Source organism: Pseudophryne corroboree, chromosome 2 (assembly GCF_028390025.1).
Source record: "Pseudophryne corroboree isolate aPseCor3 chromosome 2, aPseCor3.hap2, whole genome shotgun sequence".
Classification (NCBI taxonomy): domain Eukaryota; kingdom Metazoa; phylum Chordata; class Amphibia; order Anura; family Myobatrachidae; genus Pseudophryne; species Pseudophryne corroboree.
In genome coordinates, this window is record NC_086445.1 from 273832124 (window position 1) to 273854724 (window position 22601).

Genomic DNA, 22601 nt, shown 5'->3' on the forward strand with positions numbered 1-22601 from the left:
AATGGCACTACCTCTGCTATATGCCAATCCTTCGGTACCATGCCAGATCTAATTGAACTATTGAAAATCAAGTATAGGGGTCTTGCTAGTTGTGACCTAAGCTCCATAAGAAGCCTCAGATGAAGTCCATCCGGGCCAGGTGATTTATTAATCTTTATTTTGCACAATCTCTCCCTGACTATTTCCTCACTTAAACAAGTATCTAACCATGAATCCTTACTGTCACTATCGCTATGTACTACTCCCACCGTCAGTTCTTCTCTGGTGAACACTGATGAAAAAAATGTATTCAGTATTTCTGCTTTTGATTCGTCATCATTTATCAATACTCCAAATTCATCATTTAATGGACCTATGTTCTCCTTTTTTAATCTTTTACTGTTTAAGGATTTTAAAAAAAAAATTAGGATTGGTTTTAGTCTCTATAGCAATTTGCTTTTCATTTTCAATTTTAGCTACTCTAATTGCTTTTTTGCAACTTTTATTGCATTCTTTGTAGTACTGGAATGAATCCTCCTTTCCATTAGATTTAAATGCTTTGAAAGCATGCTTCTTTTTATCGATTTCTGCCTTAACCTTCTTGTTAAGCCACATCGGTTTGAGTTTGGTACTCCTGCGCTTACTGCCCATGGGAATAAATTTGTGAATATTGCTAACTAGCAACCCTTTTAAAGCATCCCACATTTCCGAAGTTTTCTTACCATGAAACAAAACTTCCCACTCAATGTCGTTTAGTGCACATCTCAGCATACTGAAGTTAGCCTTTCTAAAGTTAAATGTTTTTGTTGACCCCTTGTAGCTATGTTTCCTAAAACTGATGTCTAATGTGATCATATAGTGATCGCTGTTACCCAAAGTCTCCCCAACTTTAGTATTCGATATGATGTCCACATTATTAGTAGATCCAGAGTAGTTTTACCTCTAGTTGGGTCCTCGACTAATTGAGACAAGTAATGATCCTTTAACATATTTAAGAACCTGTTTCATGCAAAGAAAGGATAGATAAAATAAAGTGCGCCAAATAAGGCTGCTTCTTCATCCCAAATAGAAAAAAAAGTGTCACTTTACACTGAAGAAGTTTCATACAATCAAAGGTCACCAAATGGGTCCATGGGCGCTCATAACAAAAGAAAACAAGTAAAACATACATAGTGTAATATGTTCATAACATGTTTTTCACAACATTAAAATCAAATAATTGCATACCCAAACTAGAGGTCTACTACAGGAAAGTAGACAACAGCGTGTGATGGGGAGCTAGTGCACTTGGTAGGATTAACCACACTTGCAACTTTTCCAATCTGGTGCCCCTTCCTCAATGGAAATCATATGCAGAGAGAAGGAAAACTCCCAATAGTGTCACACCGTTTATTATAAAAAGACAAAAACATAAAACAGGAAACAGCTAGGTATTGGTTGGTCTCTCACCAAATAGAATGGTCTATAAACAAGTAGACTCAACATCATGGGTAAGGATGTTAAACAACCAGGCATCCCCGGAACTAGCCTTCTAACCCAAGTGGTTGTCCTCCAAATGTCCCTCCTGTTTAAAGGCCATCCTTCCAACGCATTTCAACACACACAGGTGTCTTTTTCAAGGCATCAAAAAAGACACCTGTGTGCGTTGAAACGCGTTGGGAGAAGTTTGGGTACACGGCTTATCCGGTTTGGGTATGCGACTTATCTAATTTTAATGTTGTGGAAAAACATGTTATGAACATATTACACTATGTATGTTTTATTTGCTTTTATTTTATGAGCACCCATGGACCCATTTGGTGACCTTTGATTGTATGAAACACAGGAATTGCTTTAATCTAAAGTAGCCATCCTTCTGTTAAACCCGTTGACTACAAAAGTTTTTTAAATCCATTAGAACATGAACATGTATTTATAGATATTCCCTTGACGGAACAACTTCGCTGCAAAGCAAAATGTGATAATAGTTGTCAACAGTCCAAGTAACAGTCAATAAAGTTAATAAAGTACAAACAATATGTAAAAGGTCATCAGAATAGGTGAGGACAGGCAGAAATCTAATCTCAATAAAAGTTTTTCACATTATGCAGTATAATCTCTGTGTTAGCATTAAAATCAAACATAAAGAACCATAGGGGAGAAATATTAAGCCTTCTAATGAGTAGATAATGAATAGTTACCCATAGCAACTAATCAGCTTCTACCTTTTCTTTAAATAAAATGTACTTGATAAATAGCTAGAAGCGTATCGGTTGCTATGACCAACATCTCCACTTGTCCAATACTCCACTCTTTAGGAAAATTGATACATCTCCCCCTAGGTAAGCAACTATGACAATGAAGCATTTTTCCATAAACAGACCTTGATTATCTAATTTATTGAGTACAGGTTAACATGACTTGGGGAAACAGTGGATGTCATTTCTGAACTTAAATGTTACCCACAGTGTATTTTATTCAGTGCTGAAAGTAGGGTGGTACGGGGTGGTACAGAGTACCATTAAGAAATATGGTGGTGGTATGCCATACCACCAGGCCACTGCCGGCGCCGCAGGGCACAGGGTCTCTGTCCGCAATGAGTATGTAACACCTGGCAACGAGCAAGAAACCCCTGACATGTAGGGTGGTAAGTCCTGCTAAAGGTATTATGTGTGTAAGCGCCACTGCAGGGGGCATTATGTGTGTAAGCGACACTAGTGGGACATTGTGGGTGGTATTCAATGCTTTTCACCCCCTTCCACACCCGTTCTGTTTCTGCTGATGGGTGTGGTATAATCATTTCAGCTCACTACCCCGGAGTAGCGAGGCACCCAACCCTTTTACGCAACTAAACCTGATTACTATGGATGTGATTTGCGCAAAAACAGGGATCACTTTAGAAAGGAGATTGGGCGTGATATATCATTTGAATACCGCCCTATGCGTGTAAGCAGCACAACAGGGACATTGTGAGTGTAAGTGGCACTACATTGTGTATGTAAGCAGCACTGCAGGGAGCATTATGTGTGTAAGTGGCACTACAGGGAGCATTATGCATTGTAAACAGCACTAAAATGCCACGAAGGGGCGCAAAATGTATAATTACGCCACTGCATGTATAGCGTTACCCAGAAGTTCTGGGAACGCTGGCACCACCAGGAGAAGATGTAGAAAGCTGCATCTTTTGCCATGAAACACCTGACAGCAAATAAATAGAAGCCTTACTGTGGGGCATAATTTGTAAGGGGCATTTTTATGTGTGTGGGACATAAAATGGTGACAGTGGCATACTGTGTGTGGCATAATACTTAATAGGCATTACGGTGTGTGGTATTATATGTAATAGGCATTACGGTGGGTGGCATAATGTGTAATGGGCAATATGGTGCCTGGCATGATGTGTAATGGGCAATATGGTGTGTGGCATAATGTGTAATTGGCATTACAGTGATTGGCATAATGTGGCAATGCCCCTGTTGTCATTTGGCCACTCCCCTAGTTTCATGTGACCACACACCCTTATGACACCTGGTCACGCCCGTTTTTACTATCTGTACCACTAAGAAAACATTTCAACTTACACCACTGATTTTATTGTTGGGATATGCCTACATTTCAGGGTATACTCCTCAAAATTTACTCCAAAGTCCCACCTGTTTTCACTGTAAGACCATCATGGAGTCCCCTGTAGGGATTAGGTGCACAAAAATTGAAGACCCATCACGTATGTAATGGTTGGAAGAATTTAAATACAAGGTTCACACATTCTGTCCATGAAAATAAACTGTATTCGAGTAAAGGATAATTATTATAATGTAATATAAGTGAACAGCAGTTTATTTATAAACAATAGGTACAGTATTTAACATATGTTACAGATATATATAAGCAGATAAAGATTATACAGATATGCTTAACTAATGTTTAGACTTCAAAAATTGCGACATGAACTTTAAACATAGAAAAAATCAGGATGTGACTTATACCTCTTTTATACCAAATTTAGCGGATCGCACCTGGGAGCCTGACACGGGAGCTTCCCAGGCGCAACCTGCCTCAGGCCCCTCACCACCGCACTTTCCAACCCGGCATATTGCCAGGTTGGTGACATCAGCAGTGACGTGGTGGTGGCGGCGCTTGGAGATCACATGATCTCCAAGTGCCTCCCATACAGACACTGTGAATGGGAGCCGGGTTGGTGCGACCCGGCTCCCGTTTACACAGCACAGCTTGCCTGGTCGAACCCGTGTTCAACCCAGCAAACTACCCGAGTTGGAATACCGGGTCAGTCGACCTGGATTATTCCAACAGGGCCCTTTTACACGAAAACAGCAACACGGGTTATGCATGCTCATGTGCAATAACCTGTATTACAAGCTGGCGGTGTAAAAGGGGTATTACTGTGGCGAATTTGTGGCAATTTACACTGCATTACACATGGCGACATGTAATTCACAGGAAAATCACTGAGAATGCAGCCCTTTTACAATATCTTGGATTCTGTTACACTGTACACTTTTCTAAAAGAGGTCTGCAAAGGTGAATTTATATCATACATGTATACAAGGGTGTAGCGAGGGTGGCTCTGGTGGAGCGCAAGCTCCAGGCACCAAAAAAGTTAGAGGGCGCGCTGCCATCTGACACCCCTCCTTCCCGCGGCCACTGTACTGGTAGCCGCAGAGCAGGAGGAGGAGAATCAGAGGGGCTGCACACTGACTCAGACTCGGAGACTGGGTAGAGAACAGGGCAGGCCAGAGGCGACAGCAGGAGACACTGACAGCCAGCACATGTTAGAGCTCTGCCCGCCCTCACAATCACACACAACAGTGTTCATTTTTGTTGGGAGCCAATTAACCTACAATTATTTTTGTATTGTGGGAGGAAACCGGAGTACCCGGAGGAAACCCACGCAAGCACGGGGAGAATATACAAACTCCACACAGTTAAGGCTATGGCGGGAATCGAACCCATGACCTCGGTGCTGTGAGGCAGTAATGCTAACCATTACACCATCCATACTGCCATGCCCCTATATTGTTGCTGCAAGCCTTTGGCAAGCACTGACCCAATTTAAACCATGGGGGGCACCCAAAGGAAACGTTTGCCCTGAGCTCCACAGGGTCCAGATTGGTCCTGTCAACAATTTAAGATTTTTAAATATTGTTTCTTTTCAAATGTAACATGCCACCACATGTTGGCTAGGCCCCCAATTCAGTACAGGAGAGGCGGCGCTACAGCATACTCTTGCTCCAGGCACCATGGTGCCTAGCTGCACCTCTGCATTTATAATGGAGCTAGAATGGCTATTCTAATACAAATATGACATATGAATGAAACACCTATAATGTAAATAAATGTATTTAATCTAGCAATTACTGCATCATATGACGAGATTTGTTATTTCTTATCATTGTAAGTGCATGTTCTAGGTCACTTTCTACTGACTAACAGTACAATATTTTTCCATTGATCCTTACTTTACAATTGCTTTCATGGATATCAATGTCAGTAGAAATATAGGTGAGCAAGATACTGTAACTATACTTTATATGTGAGCTTAGAGTAATCCTGATTGTTACCATTAATTCAGCCCTCTGCTATCCTGACATCTACATTCTCTAATGAAGCAAAGCCCATCCATTTACCGCACGTGACATTTCTCTGCAGATCATGAAAAGATGAAAGTAGTTCTGGCCATATATCATCATATGCTACTGGTCAGTTCTCAGTTATACATTTTGTATCATGATGTATATCATCCATAACATTTCTCCCTATGAGAGAATTTATATTTTTAGCAGCCTGCTAAATCATGAATATATCCTCAATATTTACTACACTGCTCTTCATTGAAATCCTTTAATGTAAATCAAAGCTCAGCCAAACGCAGAGGGAAAAACAGCATTTGGGGCTGACTCTATTGGCGGAGTCGTGCAAGCCATAATATGCAAATGCTAATTTCAGCCTTCCCTGTTGTACCAGCTTGCATATGATGTGCAAGCACTGAGATGCCCGCTTTCTGCGTCTCTGCAGGCTGTAACGCCGGTGATTCTGGAAATGCCATCATTGTGTGCACCATTAACAAATACACCAGCCCTATGGTAGATGCAGTTTCTCCTTCTAAACCTGACCTGTGGCTGCGGTACTGCATCTGAGAATGCAGATGCTTTTACTGACACACCTGTGACACTCATATAAGATGCCCACCAGATGGACTTCTGCGTTGACTGTAGGCCGCCTCGCTGTCATCGCCCCGGAACTCCTATCACTTTCGCTGCTCTATTTCTGATACCTTCTGACCCGTATAAAGCAGAACCTTTGTGCGTACACTCAGGGGAATGTCGACATAGTTTTATGAATATTTTGCGCAATAGCAAATAATCACTCAGTTGTGAGAACATTGGCAATTCGTGCAGTTTGCGCCCAACTCAGAATCAGGCCCTTAATGACACTTGCTGCTAGTTTTGATTAAATAAAGATTTTGGGTATAACTAATACTATTTTTATGGGGACACGGTAACCATACTCACAGTATATTCCATGCAAAGAGGATACATCAGCCATTAATAATAAAGTCATTATTTGTATGTTAACAATACAGTACCTCTTTAACCCATAATCAGTATTGAGGATTTGCTTGTGCTATTATCTGAGTCTCCATTGGGTAATGCATTGACCATGTAAACAGTTTTCTATAAACAGAGAACTGTTATTTATATATCTGCGACACGATTCCCTTCATTCCTCCCAAGATTCTCCTAACAACTTTATATGTAATAATAATCCTCTACCAACACAATATCTTGGGAACATGACGTGTTAAGTAGTACATGACATCACTGAACATTGCCAGGACAAAATCATCTAAAAATATCAACAAAGGGGAGACAAACACTGGCTGATCCTCCCTGAGCTATCTGGTTGAGCTTGCCAACAGCATATGCTTGTCTCAAAGACTAAGCCATAGAGATGACCATTGCTGGTCAATGGTTTCCCACCATCAGTATAAAACTATCAATGAGTGAGACATCTATGGTTTGTCTATGTGCAGGCAATGCCCACGCTCGCACATAGTGGGGATGGTACTCACAATCAGCAGCCTCCAATCATTAGTGACAGCACTCACTATCACCGTCAGACCATCAATGATTGCTAATCAGTGATGGTAGATGACCAAACCTACTAAACCATGCACATGTGCAGATGTGCCCTTCTTTATCACTGCTACGATGTGTACGCACATGCGAGCACATCACGGCAGCAACTACATGCACGTGGGTGCAAATAATCACATCCACAAACACACAATGTGTTTCCTATGGATTGCTGGTTGGACTACTCGGACATGCCCATGAAAGGGCACACTAATCACAGCAAATGGACAGTGTATGCAAATAGTCGCACCCGCAGTCAGCAAACAGCCCGGCATTTTGTTCTTCTGGAGATTGCAACTTAGCAACAGCTAGAGGGCTTGGCAGAAAGCATCCTGATTATCCACTGCCAACACTAATGCTGGGTACACACTGGCCAATTTATTGTGTGCCCATCAATGGTGTGTACCCACGATATCTCTATGAGCAGTGTATTACACCGACATAACACGTTGGCTGCGCAGCATGGCCAATGGCCGATATATCTAAAGCTATATATCGGCACATCTGGCTGTGTGTATGGGTGGTCAGAAAATTGAAATGCCCACCCAGCTTCATAATAGGGACCAACATATCAAGCGCTGATCGGTAACTGTGTATACTTACCTGGATTGGCAGCTTGGTCAGTGTTATGGCAAGTCCACAAACATATCTGTCATGTGTGTACCAGCAGTGACGCTGCATCTGCCAAACAGGCTAGGTTGTGCACAGGTCACATGCACACTAGCAGCTGGGCGGGGCTTATTCTCACTGAATCAGATTTTTCTTCAGCAGTGAAAGATGAGGATGCATTATCTCTGACTGACACGCTGTTTTTTCCTCATATATTGTGAAAATGGATATAAAAATGGTTTACTGTAGTGAATTTTTTTCTGTTGTCTATTTTCTACCAAGTATTTAAGACTTGGACACCAGAAAAAGAAAAAATGTTGTGGTATAGAAACAGTTCACATACTTGAAAGTATGTAAATGTCCTGTGCGTTACACTTATTTTTCGTAATAGAATTGGCCTTTACCATAAACAGATATAATAGTTCAGTCAGCAGCATTTTTGAGCGAGTTCGGGCTGCCATAAAGTGTGGCGGCTGCCACGATGAATTGCTCCAGTGATATGATCGCTGCTAATTGAATTGACCCCTTAGTGTTAGCATTTGCAATATGAGGAGTTGGGTTTACTGTAATAATCTTCTCAGACCCATGATTTCTTAACTGCCAGACGTGTATCAAATTTACCCGTAGGTAAATAAAATCCTATTTTCTCTAGCATCCATGAGGGATATTGGGGGAATCTAGTACGATGGGGATGTCCCAAAGCTTCCAGAACAGGCGGGAATGTGCGGAGACTGCTGCAGCACTGCCTGCCCAAACTGGGTTTCCTCTTTGGCCAGGGTATCAAACTTGTAGAACTTAACAAAAGTGTTCTTCCCCGACCAGGTAGCAGCTCGGCATAGTTGCAAGGCCATGACTCCATGGGCAGCCGCCCAGGAAAAACCCACTGATCTTGTAGAGTGGACCTTCAGAGACTTAGGAACAGGTAAGGCTGCCGATACATAGGCCTGTTGAATAGTAAGTAGTATAGTCACAAATCGCAGATGTGCGCACCCCCTGGGATTGTGTGGGGTCTATAGTCAATTTCTTAAGGATCTTGCTTCCTCGATTGATCCGTGGCAAATATTCAATTCCTTTAAAGGATTTCCTCAGAAATCACTATTCCTCACCATACTTTCATGCCGTCTGAGCACAGAGAAAGAGAAGGTAGGACAGGAGCAGTAGTGGCAGGCCTTATAACAGGTGTACATTTTACCAGAGCTTCCTGTAACCTGGAATGTGCTTCTTCCGTTGGGACTGGTCACATGTGTTACTGAACGCTAATCAACTAAATCCAGGGCATATAAAGCTGTTGGCACAAATATAAACTTCAGTCCTAGTAGATGTTCATCAGAAACTTACATGGACAGTAAGCATGCTGCCTTCCCACGCACATTTGTTGGGCTCAGCATATATATATATATATATATATATATATATATATATCACAGGGGCTCTTCACTCACTATATTAACTAACAGTAATAAAGAGTGGCGTTTTACTTCATGTATTGATCAATGCATTTAAGCCTGCAGCCCCCGGCAAAGGACCCCAAGGGAAGGGAAATTTATTAGATTCATTCTTTAATTAATCTTTTTGTGATCAAATTTTCTCATGCACGCTGTTTTAACTTAATTATGGCTTGTGTCAGCTGTTCTCCTAGGTGAGGTGCGTTGGTAACTGTCTCACCTATAAAAGCAAAGTTGCTGTGAGCTTTAGTCAGTTCAGACACAGGGCTAATGTAATTGTTTTCGCCACGGCTATTCAACTAGGGTGCGCAGAATAAAGCAACTCATTGTCACTCCGTTTATACACCCAGTAGCTGTAGGGGTAAACCTTTCTTGTTGCAGCCTCCTGAGCTGCGATAAGAAATGTACCCTAAGCCAGGAGGCCAAACCCAAAGCAGGACTTTAAATGTGTTTAGCCGTTTTATGTGGCTAAACCATGCCTGTTTGGGCACGACGTGTGCAATATGCATGGGTGCCCAAACACAACTGAATCATGATAATTGGACATCTATACTTTCCTGATTAGATGGAAAAAATAGAAGCCCCAAACAATTGTATTGCCCCTAAAGTGTGTATATTATTCTCCTTGTGTTCAAACACAAACAATATTAACCATGAGGTGTTCTATTTATTAGGATTGCTACCAGTAAGCTTCTGAAAATCTGATGGGCTGGGCATTAGCCCTGCCCAGCTGCTAATGTGCATGTAACCTGTGCACAACCTAGCCAGCTGGGCAGGTACAGCTTCAGTGTTAGCGTCGACAAGTTAGTAATGGAAAACTTTCACTCTCTGCGTTTCAGCAGAGAATCAGGATGCTTTCTGCCTAACAGGCTAGACAACTTGGCTCTCAGTGCGAACACTAAAAAAGACTACCTTGCCACGACACAGTAATGCCCCTTGTCACATATTATGCCCCACACAGTAATGCCCCTTGCACCATATTATGTCCCATACAGTAATGCCCCTTGCACCATATTATGTCCCACACAGTAATGCTGCTGACACCTTATTATGCCCCACACAGTAATACCCCATGGACCATATTATGCCCCACACAATTGTGCCACTGACACAATAATAAATGGCTCACATATTTATGCCCCTTACACTACCTGCTTGTTGTCAGGGGTTTAATGATGATGATGATGATGCGGTCTGCTGCCCACCACCATCATTGTTCTTTCATGCCTCCTTACATGCCTCCTTTAGCATCTAAATGTCCTTCACAAAATGACCACCGCCTGCTTTGGCATCCTTCAGAAGTGTCTGCTCTGAGGCGGTGCACATTTTGGGTGGGACATTTTAAACAGTATTCTGTGCAGACGGCCAAACACAATGGAATACCGTCTGAAACTGACAGTGGCCGCAGGCGCCCTGTGTGATTGCACTACTCTCCCGGCCCTAGAAATGGATCTGCTGCCTAAGCCCACTAGTAGAAAGAAAGTTGCAGATCATAGATTCTACTATAGTTGGTCACAGCCTGCATGGAGCAATAATGTAATACCATGCCTAGAATATGCTTTTAACAGTAGTACAAACTGAGGAAAACAATATGTACAATATCTACACTATTTACATTGTAAAATATTAGTTTTATTTGCCCTCATTGCAAACATTAATTACAAACTCCCAAAGCTGTATTATGAAAAATAAATTGAAAGTTCACTGTTAATCCCAAAAAATGTCAAACCTTTATTTTACCATAAAACGAACTTTGCATTAAAAACAAAGGAAAAAGAAAAGTAAATAGTGTAGTAGACAATCAGCAACACTACTGAGAAGATGGAGAAATTTGTGAGTGAAGAAGATGACGCTACTATATTCTACTGGATTTGAATAGAAAAATCTCCAAGGACCCAAAGGATAGTAATACTTATCTAAAAAGTTGTTTTGTGGGTTCTTGTTTCAAACTCGTTCGTCCTCCTTTCTTCTTTTCAGTATGAAGCTCGTGAGCACATGCCAAAAAATAATTTAAAGAGACAATGTGTCTACCTATATAGATGGTGAATAACGGGATTTCTAAATTATCAATAGCATACCTAACTTACACAATTGGAAGGGATGGTGAAACTCATAAAGGTATCTTTAATTTGGTGAAGTTGGGAAGTGGAAATAACAATGATCACTTAGTCAGGTAGCATACCCAACGTACGTGATAAAATGTGTTGCCAAATTCCTCAAGGTATCTTTAGCCCTTTGTTGGTAATATATATACAGTAGGTAATGTATTTGGCCTCACGATTTTGTTACAGAGGTAGTACTGCTATGGAATCCCTCTCTTTCAGTGATGAAATGGTGCGTACCATTACTCACGATATAGCTTGTTGGATTCCTCACATCAAGGTTTCTCTTGTCTAATAGATCTGGGAGATGTAGTCCATGGGAGCAGTTTCTAATGCCGCCAGCACTTCCGGGACCGGAAGTGGCTAGGAGTCTCCATGTATTATGGGAGACGTAGTTCTGGGTGTGCCGATCCCCATTTTAAGTATTGTTGATGTTTTCTCCAATGGGACTATTGTGCAGTCCACACGATTTCCTATTATAGAAAGGTATTAATAAAGCATCTTATAAACTGATGCTGCCAGGATTAAAAAGTGATAAGGCGTAATAATGATTAAAACTTTTATAAAAACAGTTTTTAAAGGATGATTAAAATATGATGCAAACTGAGGAAAAGAGAATTATTTTGAACTTGAAGTTTCTAATGTTATCCCATTAGAAGAATCATTTAATTTCAAAGTCATGATTAACGCCATTGGGGTTCAGAGTTTTAAGGATGAAAATGGTCTTCATTTTGGATTTAGCAAGATTTTTTCAATATTCTTGTCCCTCCATATTGTCTTAATGTGTTTGATGCCCAAAAATCTTTTGATGTGTAGAGGTGAGCAATGATATTTAAGTCTGAAGTGGTTCAAAAAGGTGTTTCTGTAAATTTTTCCATCACCTGTCATAATGGTGTTCACAGCTCCTTCGTCGTAACCTTTTTCTATGAAATCATTCTTAATTTGATCCATTTGTATTTTGAAGGTTTGGTCATTGCTACAATTTCTCCTTATTCTCAGGAACTCCCTTTGGCCAGAAAGCATGGTGTTGGCAATTAATTGGTATATAGGTGCAGAGGAGGATTTACCACAAGGCAACCAAGGCAGCTGCTTAGGGCACTGTGAGACCTAGGGGGCAAGACGATAAGGCTGTATGGAGGGCATTTCCTGCAGACCGCAACCTCCATCAAAAATAACGGAGAGCTGGGCAGGATGAATACTACCAGCAGGCTGACAGTGATTAGACAGCTGTTGGATGCCGGCTCCAGCAAATGCCTGTGTCTCCTGCAGTGTTGTAAACTACGATCATGGAGGACCTGCTACATTAAGTCAGGAGAGCACTGATCTAAAATGTAGTAACTGAGTGGTATAATAATGGAAATTAGAGGTGAGGGGGCAATCAGTGAAGTGGGAAGTAATATACTGTAATAAAAGGCAAAAAAACAACAAATAATGGCCCTCATTCCGAGTTGATCGCTAGCTGCTTTTGTTCGCAGCGCAGCGATCAGTCCAAAAATCGGCAATTCTGCGCATGCGTATGGGGCGCACTGCGCACGTGCGTCATACTTTCACAAAAGCCGATGCAGTTTTACACAAGCTCTAGCGACGCTTTTCAGTCGCACTGCTGGCCGCAGAGTGATTGACAGAAAGTGGGTGTTTCTGGGTGGTAACTGGCCGTTTTCGGGGAGTGTGTGAAAAAACGCAGGCGTGCCAGATTAAAATGCAGGAGTGGCAGGGAAAACGTAGGCGTGTTTGTGACATCAAAACAGGAACTAAACAGACTGAAGTGATCTCTAGCTAGGAGTAGGTCTCGAGCTACTCAGAAAATGCACAATATTTTTTGTAGCAGCGCTGCGATCCTTTCGTTCGCACTTCTGCTAAGATACACTCCCAGAGGGCGGCGGATTAGCGTTTGCACTGCTGCTAAAAGCAGCTAGCGAGCGATCAACTCGGAATGAGGGCCAATGTAAGAGGCATAAATCAGCAATGAAAATATAGTGCTATGGATTGTTTGAGGGAGGAGGGCCCTTAATTAGTATCTTGCTTAGGGCCCCATGAGGTCTAACTCCACCTCTGTATAGTTGTTTACATCATTTGGTTTAAGGTAAATTTTGGTGTTGAGTTTCTGATCTTCTGAATAGATGATCAAGTCAAGGAAGTTGATTTCTCTCAAAGCTAGAAATGGTGAATTGAATATTCATATTATTGCTATAGAGATTTTGGACAAATGTATTAAGGTCTTCTTCGGTGGAGTTTCAGACTAGCAAGAAGATGTAGCATAAAACATTTGCATATGTGGCAACGAATATAATTACTATATGCAAAGGTGGATTAGCAATATATAGCCTTTATTTTATTTTGCATATTCAGTTTTGGGAGTGCTATCACAGAACAATATATACTATGCACAGAGACAAAATACATATCATTTTGATTTGTAACTCCACATCAGAATTCTTTATGTGTGCTTGTTTGCAACATTTATCTTTGTTACTTGTTAATGAAAAATGTAGTCTGTTATCCTTAAGTGTTCTCGATTCTGCTTATACAACATCAGAGCAGAATAAACTGAATACTATAGTGCACTATTCAAAAACTAAAAAATTACTGATAAAGCTGATTATCTTTACAGGAATGAAAGCCATACCTTATACACACCTTAAATACACTTTAAACCTTTAGCTGCTGCGGCCGCTATACTTAATACACACGCTACGTACTTTATACACTGTTTGCGTACGGAGTCCCGTATCACTGTACGGACTTAGCGTACAAACGCCACGCTGGGGGTACAAAGTACACACAGCGCGCACACACCCAGAGATACACTTTAAACCTTATACAGCAATGCGATGCATTACTAATACACTCTTAAACCTTATCAGGAAAAGGAAGACACAACACCGATTTGTAGTTAAATCACTGGGTTCCGACACCACAGCGTAATATTTGCTGAAAGGGGGTTTACAATACAAATCATACACTACAATACAAGACAATATAACAGAATAATGGCAACAGTCAATGTACATACGTGATTGGAATCGCTTGCGCAACCCGGCCGGTCCCCGGTCATCTGATAGATAACGGTGTGAGTCATGTGTGTGGCCAGGCTGCAGCAGGCTTTATTTATACAATTCTTCCAAAAGCAATACAATGGATACTGTAATCCCTTTGTCCATTGGACACAGGAATGCACTTTTACAGTACAGGAGAGGTCATAGGTTGATTTGAAAAGGTAGGCGATGTCTTTCTCAACTGCTCTTGTGGGTGGTCTCCTCTGGATTCCCGCCTCATACATAATATACAGTAAATACAGTTTATATCTATATTCTGCTTCTGCACATAACTATCCGCAGGAACATGCGATCTTCCGCAGACCAACACCGGAATGTTACCCTTAAAATACCCTACAGCTGGATACCAAATACCACCTTATAACCTTAGTCTGTCCCCTCTTATCCTGTAAAAGTGAATCCCTTTGTTCTGCAACCATTTAAACAGCTATAACTTTCTGATGTGGTGCAAGGAGACTATGGCCAATATTTACTAAGAATTCGAGTTTGTCCGATTTGTGTTTTTTTTTTCTAAGTCCCAATCCGGAAATTCACTAAGCACCAATCTCGGCAGTGTTTGGAGTATTCGTAATGGTTTGATTTGCAAAGTTCCGAAATACGAATGAATAGACCATCGGTCAAACACGGCTGTTATTTCATACAATACGGGCATTCCCTATTCATTCGTATTTGGGTGTTAGTTTCTGAGTGCTCAAGTGCGGGTCTGTTTTTTTTTCGATTCGTTAAAAATAGCAGCAAAAAAATAGACCTGCTTTTTCCAGTCGAGTTTGGATAACCATGCACGGATCAGTGAGATCTGTGCATGGTTATCTATGGGAAAGGGTCTGTTTAGTGTAAAAACTGGAAAAAAAATTGCGTGGGGTCCCCCCTCCTAAGCACAACCAGCCTCGGGCTCTTTGAGCCGGTCCTGGTTGAAAAATTATGGGGGGGAAAATGACAGGGGTTCCCCCATATTTAATCAACCAGCACCGGGCTCTGCGCCTGGTCCTGGTTGCAAAAATGCGGGGGACAAAAAGCGTAGGGGTCCCCCGTATTTTTGAAACCAGCACTGGGCTCCACTAGCCAGGTACATAATGCCACAGCCGGGGACACTTTTATACTGGTCCCTGCGGCCCTGGCATTACATACCCAACTAGTCACCCCTTGCCGGGGTACCCTGGAGGAGTGGGAACCCCTTAAATCAAGGGGTCCCCCCCTCCAGCCACCCAAGGGCCAGGGGTGAAGCCCGAGGATGTCCATCCCATCCAAGGGCGGCGGATGGGGGGCTGATAGCCTTGTGAAAAAATGTGAATAATGTTTTTAGTAGCAGTACTACAAGTCCCAGCAAGCCTCCCTCGCAAGCTGGTACTTGGAGAACCACAAGTACCAGCATGCGGTGGAAAACCGGGCCCGCTGGTACCTGTAGTACTACTACTAAAAAATTACCCCCAAAAAAACAGGACACACACACCGTGAAAGTATAAGTTTATTACATACATGCACACCTCCATACACACATACTTACCTATGTTCCCACGAGGCTCGGTCCTCTTCTCCATGTAGAATCCACGGGGTACCTGTGAAAAAAATTATACTCACATAATCCAGTGTAGAATCAGACCTTTAAATAATCCACGTACTTGGCAAAATAATAAATCGGAAACCCGACCACGCACTGAAAGGGGTCCCATGTTTACACATGGGACCCCTTTCCCCGACTGCCAGGACCCCCCTGACTCCTGTCAAAGAGGGTCCCTTCAGCCAATCAGGGAGCGCCACGTCGTGGCACTCTCCTGATTGGCTGTGTGCTCCTGTAGTGTCTGTCAGGCAGCACACGGCACAGATACAATGTAGCGCCTATGCGCTCCATTGTAGCCAATGGTGGGAACTTTGCGGTCAGCGGTTGACCGAAAGTAACCTCACCGCTGACCGCAAAGTTCCCACCATTGGCTACAATGGAGCGCATAGGCGCTACATTGTATCTGTGCCGTGTGCTGCCTGACAGACACTACAGGAGCACACAGCCAATCAGGAGAGTGCCACGACATGGCGCTCCCTGATTGGCTGAAGGGACCCTCTTTGACAGGAGTCAGGGGGTGTCCTGGCAGTCGGGGAAAGGGGTCCCATGTGTAAACATGGGACCCCTTTCAGTGCGTGGTCGGATTTCCGTTTTATTATTTTGCCAAGTACGTGGATTATTCAAAGGTCTGATTCTACACTGGATTATGTGAGTATAATTTTTTTCACAGGTACCCCGTGGATTCTAAATGGAGAAGAGGACCGAGCCTCGTGGGAACATAGGTAAGTATGTGTGTATGGAGGTGTGCATGTATGTAATAAACTTATACTTTCACGGTGTGTGTGTCCTGTTTTTTTGGGGGTATTTTTTTAGTAGTAGTACTACAGGTACCAGCGGGCCCGGTTTTCCACCGCATGCTGGTACTTGTGGTTCTCCAAGTACCAGCTTGCCGGGGAGGCTTGCTGGAACTTGTAGTACTGCTACTAAAAACAATATTCACATTTTTTCACAAGGCTATCAGCCCCCCATCCGCCGCCCTTGGATGGGGGGGACATCCTAGGGCTTCACCCCTGGCCCTTGGGTGGCTGGAGGGGGGGGACCCCTTGATTTAAGGGATTCCCACTCCTCCACGGTACCCCGGCCAGGGGTGACTAGTTGGGTATGTAATGCCAGGGCCGCAGGGACCAGTATAAAAGTGTCCCCCGGCTGTGGCATTATGTACCTGGCTAGTGGAGCCCGGTGCTGGTTTCAAAAATATGGGGGATCCCTACGCTTTTTGTCCCCCGTATTTTTGGAACCAGGACCAGGCGCAGAGCCCGGTGCTGGTTGATTAAATATGGGGGAACCCCTGTCATTTTTTTCCCCATATTTTTTCAACCAGGACCGGCTCAAAGAGCCCGAGGCTGGTTGTGCTTAGGAGGGGGGACCCCACGCAATTTTTTTCAGATTTTTTTAAGACTTTAATCAACTTTTTAAGGTACACAATGAAGCCCTGCACGGATCTCATAGATCCGGCCGGGATTCCTTGTGTTTTGTCAGGCAGTGTTTTACTCATCACTCCCGTAAAACAATGCCTGATATTACGAATCACATCGACATCGGAAAAAACGAATGTGCAAAACTCGGCAGCTTAGTGAATGATCGTATCAGGATTCAAAAAGTTGCAGTAAAATGCACCCGATACCATTCGAGTTCAAACACCCTTCAAAACGGCCAAAACACGAATCTTTGTAAATATACCCCTATGTGTACATTGTGCACTATTTCGATTAAATATGTAATGTGTTTTGATGGCTCTCCATGCGTACACAAACTCTGCCGTAAATACCCATACCACGCGCCAATGCGCAGGACCGCGGGACCGACCATACGCAAATTGCGGATATGTGCACGCACGGCAGAACAAGTGCACGCGCAGTGGGCATGTGTGTGCAGTTTGTACGTGATGTGTGTTCTGCAATATTTTTCGTCTTTGACATTACATAAAAAACATTTTTACAAATTCTGCCCAGAACAGGATTTGGCCAAACATTGTATCACTAGAACTTTGCACCTCATACGGAAAGGCTTCTTTCATGGCAAAAGTTAATTGTGTAAATTCTGATACAATTTGTCACTGATAGCCAGAACAATATTGGTCTCGCAGATTATTACTCTGATATATAAAAGCATACCCTCCAACATTTTACACATGAAAACCGGTACAAATTAGGGAAGTGGGCGTGGCCATGGGTAAATTTCCTATACTTTCAGTGTTAATTTGAAGAGTAAAAAATCGGTACAAAGCCCTTTTTGGCAGGTACAGACCATAAAAAAGGTACTGTACCTGCCACAACGGTACAGTTGGAGGGTATGTAAAAGCTTCCATTATTCCGTTATGTAACCATTCACAGATTTCCCTGCAACTATCAACCTATGTTTTCCTTTTGTAGAAGAAAACTTGCTTAGGATCATCTGAGGACAGGTCAAGATATTTGCAAAAATATAACTTACAAATATGTTTACACATAGCAACATAGCATCCTCAACCTTGGCTGTGTTAAAATATATACAGTATGTCTTTTTGTTACAAACAACACAATGCTGTATCATAAAAGCATAGAGATTGTTCAGAGATACCACAATGAATTATTCAGAGACAGTTTTATTATACTTGAAAACCCGGTACACTTAGTACATATTCTCTAACACAGGTTATTTCAATCATGAAAATATCGTAAGACCTTCACTGGCTATAATTTGTACATTTTATTACCTTTGAAGGCGAAATGGCTATACTTCAAGAAAATGTAAAGAAATGTGTTCTAGTTTCAGAATCTAATTTCATGGGCTTACCACAAACAGAAGATAGGAGAGGAATAAAATGGTCCAAGTTTGAAGGTCATTTTAAAATACATTCTACGCTTCTTCATTTTTTTGTAGAATTAAATATTTCATTCAATTACAGTCCAACGGATCTAGATTTGGAACCCTTTTGAACTCAACTCCCATTGAATTTAAATTCTTTCCTAGTATGCTCGATTTATGTGGGCACTGATATCTCAGGAGTTCAGTGCTAATTGAGTTAGATTGATTCAGTAGCAAAGATATGATTAAGAAAAAAGCTTTTAAAGAAATTAAACTATCAACCAGAATGCAAAGCAAGCTTAAGCATATAAAACATCATACCATTCTTCCAAGTACCACTGTCAGATAGTAAGAATTGTACTGTTTTTACCAGGACCAAAACTAGGATTTTTGTCACCCGGGACAAGGCAGTAATTTAGCGCCCTCCACCCTACCCCAAACACACTATGCCCCCATATATCCATATATATATATATATATATATATATATATATATACACATACATACACTCTGCCTCCATATACTGTACACACACATTTTGACCCCCATATGCATATCTGTAAATGACTTATACTTGTCTTTTATCACGTGGCTCTATCTGTAATGCAGGTTGTGACAGCCCTGGTCCACAGGCTTAATACTGTACAAGTGTTGCTAATGCTGACATTATGCAGCAATTATAAAATAGGCATCTTGTATAATGAATTACATTATTACATTATATCAGCAGTTCTAAGATGCCTTTCATTCCATAGCATGTGTAGTGGTAATGGGTGTTAGGGCTCAGGACAGATACAGAGAGGGGAGGGGTATACAGTTATAAAAAGCACCATGCATTATCAGAGCCGGCCCTAACCAATATGATGCCCTAGGCAAGATTTTGGCTGGTGCCCCCTAGCACCACCGCTGGTTCCGCCTCTGACCTTGCACCTCTTTCCCAGCACCATCACCCCTCACCCATAGCAGTCCTTATTTTGGTGTTTGGACCCCCTATATTTTAAATAGGAACAGTTTGCACATTTAGCGCACAGCCCAAAAAGGGGTGTGTTTTTGCTGGCAGGGGGCATGGCCACACAATAGTAACCCCAATTCCAATTACGCCACACAATACTGCAACTTTATTCACATTTTATCTTGCGATAGTGTCCATAATTCATATTACATCCCACAGTAGTATTACTTTACCTTATAAACGTTACTGCTCACAGTAGTGCCCCTTATTCACATTACATCACACTGAATTGCTCCTTATTCACATTACACCACACCCTATCGCTCTTTATTCACATTAGACGACACAGTAGTGCCCTTTCTATACGCAACGCCACATAGTAGAGCACCTTATACACATAATGCCACACATTAGTAATGCATTTATACACAAAATTCGACACAGTAATGCCCCTTACACATATGAGACACATTATTAATGTCCTTATAAACTTAATGCGCCTTACACATTATGACAATCTTTATTAATGCCCTTTTACACATAATGTCCCTTACACATATGCCGCACATTATTAATGCCCTTATACACATAATGACATGCATAGTGTCCCCTACACATTTGCTGCACATTATTAGTGCCCCTATACACATAATGACACACATACAGTAGTACCCTGTTACACATATGCCGCACATTATTAATGCCCTTATACACATAATGACACACATAGTGCCCTTTACACATATGTTGCACATTATTAATGCATTTTTACATGACACACATAATGCGCCTTACACATATTCCGAACACTACTGCACAACCAACCCACTCACATGCACACAGCACTCACACTGCCACTAACACTGTGACCTCTGCTTGGATACAGATGTGTCCTCATAAATCTTGCCTCAATGCCAACGTCGGGCACCTTTTTTTTTAATGAAAATGCATCTTACTTGCATTGCTATGTGGCTAGGATGCACAAGCAGATTCTGCTAATTAAACTGATATGCAGCATGCCTATATACTGTGTGAGACTGTGGCTGTATCTGCATATGAAATGCTACATACAGAATATAGGCATGCCGCATATCATTTTAATCAGCAGAAGCTGATGATGCCCCTAGGCATATCAAATGCCCTAGGCAATTGCCTAGTTTGCCTATGCCTATGGCCGGCTCTGTGCATTATACACTGCTGTATAATCAGGCACATACGCTGCACACAGCACAGTAATACAATGTATCAGCCAGCGACTGAGCACATCCGCTGGAAGCAAGCATGTTCCGCATACACCCGTCAGGGGCGGGAAGGGGGGGATGGGGACGGCGGCTGAGGTGGGTACCCTGCAGAGGAAATCTTTCATTGGCTCTGTGACCTGGCATCTCAGCAGCAGCAACAGCATGAGCGTCATTGAGCATAAGAGTGCAGGGAAACAGGTGACCAGGGCCCTGCAGTGTGTGAGTATGCCAGGTGCAGCGATCGCAGTCTGAAGCCCTTGCTGGAGTGAGCATGCGCAGTAGCCGCACTGCGCATGTGCACCCCAGGAGCCCAGTGACATGCTATCAGCATCTCAGGGCTGCGATCGCCTCTGCCTGATTGACAGGCAGAGGCGGTTGTTGGGTGGGAGCGGGCATACCAACAGCGTTAGTACACCATTGGTGGGGCGCGGTACGGACAACGCATGCGTGTCCGGACCGTTGCAGGGGCGGTCCGTGGTGGCTGCGTGGCATCACACGCAGCCGCTGTGACCCAGGACGCGGCTAGTAGCGACCTGCCAGAGCGCAGGAGCTGCGCTGGCAGGGGGCTACTCAGCGGGTGCAAAAGCATCGGTGCTGTGCGATGCTTTTGCACCCTTGCAGGGGGGTAGGTTCAGACATGCAGGGTGGACTAGCCCTGTGCTAGGTGTCCACCCGCATGTCAGAGAAAGTTATCGTAGATGTGCTAAATTTAGCAGATCTACGATCAGGTCTGAATTACCCCCAAGGTGGCAAAGAGTACTAAATGTTATTGTTACTATAGGATCAATACCACTGACTTTAACAATTGTACATGTACTGGATCATGATTATATAAAATACTCCAAATATTCCAGTTCATTTAGTACATACATTTACCAACACTTGTCATGTCCCTAATGGGTATAGTAATCTATAGAATAGAGCAATATTTCTCAAATATGTAGGGAGTACAGTCCCTGCAGGATATGATATGAAATTCTTTAAGTTTTGCTGTGTACACAAAGCTGCCCCAGTGGATTCCTTGATATCCCAGAGGACAGATATAACAGTTCCTCTATACCTGTGAGTATTAAGATACAATGATAAATTGGTTTAACCATCTATATACCATATTTCTGTTTAACCATATAGGCTGTGCTGTGTTAACTGAATATTCCTACAGTATATATATATAGATAGATAGATAGATAGATAGATAGATAGATAGATAGATAGATAGATAGATAGATAGATATACACATATACATACAGTTTCTTGGGCGGGCGAGCCGTGCAATCGGCACTTGTGTGACTCCTTGCTTCCCCCTCCTCCCTCATCCAGAGTAACCCGCTGGGGGGGGGCGTGGAGTTTTGCAGAATGACGCGATTGCGTCATGACACAACTGCGTCATTCCATGAAACTCCGCCCCCCCAAGTGGAGTACTGAGGAGGAGGGGGAGCCGCTGCCAAGCTACAAGGAGGAAGAGGTGGCCGGCGCGAGGAGGGACTGGAGAGGCGGGCCGAAGAACAGGAAGCGCCTCTGCAAAACGTAAGTATTAGTATCTCTCTCTCTCGATGAGGACTCTGCCTGCCATGTGTAAAATAAGGACACTTGCCTGCCGTAATGTGTAAAATGGGGACACTTGCCTGCCATAATATGTGTAAAATGGGGACACTTGCCTGCCATAATGTGTAAAATGGGGACACTTGCCTGCCGTAATGTGTAAAATAGAGACCCTTGCCTGCCGTAAAGTGTAAA